A 5,709-nucleotide genomic window follows, 5' to 3' on the forward strand; every position below is an offset into this window, starting at 1 on the left:
AGATCCAAATCCATGCAAATTCAATCTTAAACACTACGATCAGCTCGTGATCAGCTCAAATATACACGTGTTGCAATATCTCCTAGTCCATGTAGGTCACATACCGAGTCCGCTCTAATACCATTTGCCACAATTCAGGACTTCATCCAAAATAGCTAGTCGGAAGATATTATTTGGATTTCTTGATCCTAGATAAGTACTCAAGATCTATCCAGCGAATAACCAATATGAGACTAAATATGCCTGCATGGGTCATCACACATGGTCCTGGTAAAATGCTCATGGATGATGATTGCAGTCTATTGTGCAGTCCGGAAGATCCCCTTGTTTCTGAGAGATGCGTCTAGAACCAAGGGAAGCAGTGGCATAGGTGTTAGCTTGCAAGGAACAGTTAATCAGCGGCACTGGACTTGCTAGCAGCCCACAATGGCAGATCTTCTCGGAGTTGCCATCAGCATTAGAGACACTAGAAACTTGGAAGCAAGACAGGCTGAAGGATGGTATATTTCCATTTCCATATTGAATCCAAGAGCTTAGTATTTGGTGATGTGGGAGGATGTGAATGGCAGCAATTTTTCTTTCAACGTCAACCACAGATTATTGGTTAACATGCAGGGATTAACTGATTCTTCATACAGATATTTTTAATGTTTTTTTATCTGTGTTCTGATCAACATAGCTTCTTATCTTTTATGATAATATGAAGGTCCTTATCAAACGGCTTCAAGCTATCAAATGGCTTCTTGTCCCCCCTCCTCCTTGTTATGGAAAAACTGACAACTGATATGATTTTCGCCCATAAAAAAATTAGAGAGATGCATGCAGAATGCTCTCAGAAAGCCTTCAAAAAGTGATACATTGAGGTAGCAGTTTGTTGAGTTTGCTCTGTTGGCTTTACATTTGTAGAAGGTGGCAGGTGTGATCTTTCATGTAATGTAGACAGTGCTGCAGGCGCTTAAGCCCTTCAAAGATTTATTTTACAAATTAGGCTACATTATTACTAAATAAAATATGCACCAAATGAGGATAAAAGAATATATCTTTTTGCCTTTATTATTGGGAGCTGATTAGATGCAATCTCATTTCGTGAAATCCACTAAATTTAACATACAAAATTCATACACCAACATGTTTATCTATGTATCTATTAGGGATGCTCATTTTGGCATTATGATATGAGATAATGAATCACATAGGGAACTAAAATCTACATTGGTGATTATAATTGAGGTGCAAATAAATGCCAATACCTGATGAATCATGAACACAAAGTCATCTTGTTATAGTTGTGGTTGCATAGAAAAACTTAAGCGAGGTGTATTTGCTCAGAAAAGAAAATAGATTTTATGTAAATGGTTGGCAGTGGTATGCAGTACCGGTCGGTACCAGTGGGTACCGGTACCGGTACGTCAGTGTCGGTACCCTGACATACCGCATATCGTACCGTACCGACACTCGGTACGCCTATGCTAGTGTGGCACTAGTACGGGGTCCGGTACCGGTACGGCGAACTTTGGTTGGCACCAACACAAATTGACTTGAAGGACAGAATGAGAAAGACATCAACAAAGAGAAAAAATGTTTTCTTAATCTCTAAATAACCAAGCCTAACATAATTCCAAGGGATCAATTAACCTCTCCGTTTCTTCTATGGTCTTCAAAGGAATACATGCACTACTATCTACAGCAAACATTCCTTTTTTTTTTGAATAATAATAAAGAGTCTAACAGACCCTCCTACCTGAGACCTTTATTAAAATCATACCAACACAAACTGTACAAAGAAAATAAAAGAAAAACAGAGAACAAAGAGCAGAAAAAAAGAAAAGAAAAATAGAAGAGAGAAGGGAAAGAAGGAAGCTATGATCCGGAGCAAGAAAGGATAGCTTGGAGAAAGACAATCCATTTAGCCTGGGTCTGCCTGGCTGCACATCAACAGTTCCACCCCCAGCATCCTAGAGAGCCTTAAGGAGGACACTAATTGTCACGCCCCGGACCTGGATCCGTGACACGGCCGTGCTATTGCCGACTACCGCCCACAATAGCACGCAGCCTCATACCTGGGTAACAGGGTAGTCAAACCAACTAAATCTTTTCATATGAAAGCATTCTTAATACAACATGCTGGTCAGTACCCAAATATAGAGCTTCTATGTAGTTTATGTACACAAAAGTATACTTGCTTTACCCCAAAAGAAAGAAGCCCTGATACCAAATTAACGTGTCTCTGGCAGCTATCAGTGATGAGGATCTGAAAGAAAAAGTAAATAAACGGATATGAGCTACACGGCTCAGTAGGTAATCATACATAATCTTACCGGATCGAACATAATGGTAACCATGTTTATGCAGGGTTTGAGAAGCTGACATGCGTATTATCTCACAATTTATCATGGCAAAATATGTATGCTTGGAAAACAAAGCAGTATTTTCATAAAACATAAGAATTCATGCGATTAGCATCATTAAAGGAGATAGCGGTTTTAGCAAAATACAACATTTCATAAGGATATATTCAAAAACCCGTTGTAAAACAATATATGCTTTGGCCAGGCACGTTCATAAATGTCACGGCCCGCCTTCGCAGGGCACGTGACTATCGGGCCTACATGAGGGGGAAACACGGGGCTCCCCTGCCAGATGTTGGCCGGTTTCGGAGCTTCACGCAAGCGTCCTTCACCCCTCACCGATTTTGCTTCTCCCCAAAACGCATCTGCAGGATTTGGAAACACCCGCCTCATATACCCAGGCTCTGAAATGAGCCTCATGATCATGCTTCAAATATCATTTTCATAAAGTATGCATATGAAACTGTGCCCCCGGCAAGCCGTGGTCCATTCTCTCGGATGCTACTGCGAAGTCCATTCGGCCACTGGCGGAGCCAGCTAGTCATTCTCGGCCACTAGCAAGGCCAGCGAAGTTATTCTCGGCCACTAGCAAGGCCAGCTCAGTAGCATCTTTGAGCCCATTATAGTGCCTCTTGGCTAGCTAAGACTTTATAAACTTACATGCATGATTAAAATATCAGCATCATCATGTTGCATACATAGCCATAGCTTCTAAGATCATGCAAGTTACTTATGCATTGTAACATATCGTGCATGAAACATATATACTTAAAATAAATGCTTAGGAAACATTAATAACATGACATGATCCATTAAAGGATTAGAACAGGTTACTTACTTTCTTCACAAATCATGTATACAATTCAAATTGTATGAAAAATACTGGTTCATCTTATAAAACGTAATACAAGATCTATGATAAGATTAAGACAGATTACTTACATCAATTCGCTTTCCAAATTGCTCAAGTCCAGGTGACAAATCCTTAATCACCTAAAACAACATCATAGGGTTTACATTATTCCCCATTTATTTATTATAAAATTTCTTAGTTCATCATACTATGAACTTACTTGCTTGGATCCCATCCAAGGATTTAGCCCAAATCCAATTTGAAGCCTTTGGGGTTCGATTTAAAACCAGATTGGGTCCACATGGTTTGATTGGGTTTTTAATTAAAGGATGGGGCCTCGTTTATAATTCAGTCCAACCTTTTCTAGCCAATTGGGTCCTCTGATTTGGTCAATGTGGCTCATTTGGGCCTGAGTCAGGGTTAGCCCAAGATCAATTCGATCTTCTGTCAGTTGAATTGGGCTTGAATTGGGCCTGATTCACAATCAATTAGGTCTGCTGAGACCAACTCAGCTTAATTGGGTTCGGACCCATTTCTAGTGAACTTAAATTAGCTCGGATTTTACCCAATTTATAGTTTGGGCTCGTTCAGACTTAGCCCAATCTGATTGAGCTCAGATTTAGACTTAGCCCAGTTTAATTGGGCTTGGGTTAGTCAAATTTGGCTAAACCCATTTCATTTTTTTTCTTTTTTTTTCTTTTTTTTTTTTCTCTTTTCCTTCTTTTTTCTTTTTCTTTTTCTTTCCCTTTTTCTTTCCTTTTCTTCTCTTCTCTTTTTTCTTTTCTTCTCCTTCCCGAAGCTTCCTCTCCTCCTCTCTTTCATCCCGATCTCCCATTCCTCTTCTCCTCTCCTCTTCTTCTTCTTCAATCTCCCTTCTCAACCTCCCATATCCTCTCTCGCTCCCAAGCCCTCTCTCTTCTCTCCTTCATCTCTATTGTAACCCTCGCCTCCGGCCGGGACCCTCGGCTTTCTCCTCCTCCGGTCCTTCTTCCCCTTTTCCCTCTCTTTCTCCCTCTATCTTTCTTTCTTCTTTGTTTCCGCCGAAAACCCTAGTCTCCGACCCCTTTGTCCCCCTCCGAAACCCACTGTCTCCTCCCCTTTTTCTCCCGCAGGCAACCGGGGAGACGAGGCTCCCCCCGATCCACCAACCGAGGCGGGGTTCCCCCCCCCCCCCGGTGCACCGGCTGAAGGGAAGGCCAGCCCTTCCTCCCTCCGAAGTGATGCCGGAGAGGGGAAGGGCTCGGAGATGGGTCGGGATCCGGCTATACCCGAGAGCCTCCACCCGCTCCGTCCACGGCAAGGCATGGCCGGAGGGGATGAAGCCTCAAGGTCCGGTGAGTTCATTTTTCTTTTTTTTTTTCTTTCTTTCTTCTTCCCTTCTTCTTTTTCTTTTCTTTGGTCCTTCCCTCCGGCACCACTGCCTCTTGCCGGAGAGGAGGCAGTGGTCCGGCCGGGGCTGGCGGCCTTGTGGCCACGCCGGTTGCCGGCTCAACCTGACCGGCGGCCCGGGGCTGCCCCCCGAGCCCTAGAGCAGCCGCAGCCGAGGCTGCGGTGCCCTGCAGGCGGCTCGGCCCGAGTGGTCATCGGGCCTGGCCTTGGGCCGCGGCCGTTCTCAGGCCGGTCCGGGGTCTATGGGTCCGGCCCGTGACCCTTCTTCCTTCTGCCGGTCTCCTCCCCTCTGTCCCATAGTTGAAACAGAGGGGAGAATACCCCACAGAGGGTTTCTCCACTCCCTAAAATTTTATTAAAAGGGGCCACTTACCTGGATTTTTGCCGGTTACCGTTGGGCAGTTCTTCCCCCTGGTAGTCCCTCCTTCCTCTTGGAGCTTCAGGGCTCCTTCACCTTCGGCTCCAGGGCTTCGGCTCTCTGTGTTCTAAGGGGTCTGTGATTTTAGGTTACCGGCTGAGGCTTATATAATTTGTTTAAGGGATGAGGCTTCCTCTGAGAGGTCCCATCCTCTCCTTTCCTCCTTGCTCCGGGACTGACAGCTGCCCCCCCCGGTCTCAGGCGCGCCGGAATCGGCTGCCAGTAGGGGGGTTGAGGTGGCGGCTCCAGGTTCTGCATGGCTGGGGGTCCCTCAGTGAGGTCCCATCCCCCCTGCTCTCTTAGCTTCGGGAGCTTCCAGCTGCCCCCCCCCCCCCCCCCCCCCGCTCTGCCGTTGCGTCTGGCCTTGCCACGTGGGGCGTGAGGTGGCCCTCCCCTGTCGGCCAGTTGTGGCCTTATCCTTTCTCTTCTCAGCATGAGGTGGCAATCTCTTCCCGGTTGCCACTTTGATAGTACTGCCCACAGTAAAAATTTGGGCCCAAACCTCTAACTGGGCCTATTTCTTATTGGGCCTAGTAGGTTGTGGGCCCGGACATTACACTAATGATATTGCCCTGCTTCTTCTGGAATAGCCTGGAGTTTGTTTGCCACCGAAGGTTCGAACAAACAACGATAACTAATTGGTCCCAGCCATATCTGAAAGTTCTTGAGACCCTCGTAGACATTCAGGTTATCCACAGGGA

At 45.5% G+C, this 5,709-nt stretch overlaps 1 long non-coding RNA gene across 1 annotated transcript; it reads right to left on the reverse strand.

The window, feature by feature from the left end:
* Positions 1-2,066: 2,066 nt before the first annotated feature.
* Positions 2,067-5,311, reverse strand: LOC148702873 (uncharacterized). Its single transcript, XR_015967245.2, has 3 exons — positions 4,964-5,311; positions 3,291-3,341; positions 2,067-2,251 (listed from the first exon to the last, which is right to left on the reverse strand). It is a non-coding gene; the product is annotated as an uncharacterized LOC148702873 (long non-coding RNA).
* Between the last annotated feature and the right edge of the window lie 398 nt (positions 5,312-5,709).

Source organism: Phoenix dactylifera, chromosome 7 (genome assembly GCF_051530095.1).
Source record: "Phoenix dactylifera cultivar Ajwa chromosome 7, Ajwa_hap1_PhDact_Kaust_v1.1, whole genome shotgun sequence".
In the NCBI taxonomy this organism is placed as follows: Eukaryota; Viridiplantae; Streptophyta; class Magnoliopsida; order Arecales; family Arecaceae; genus Phoenix; species Phoenix dactylifera.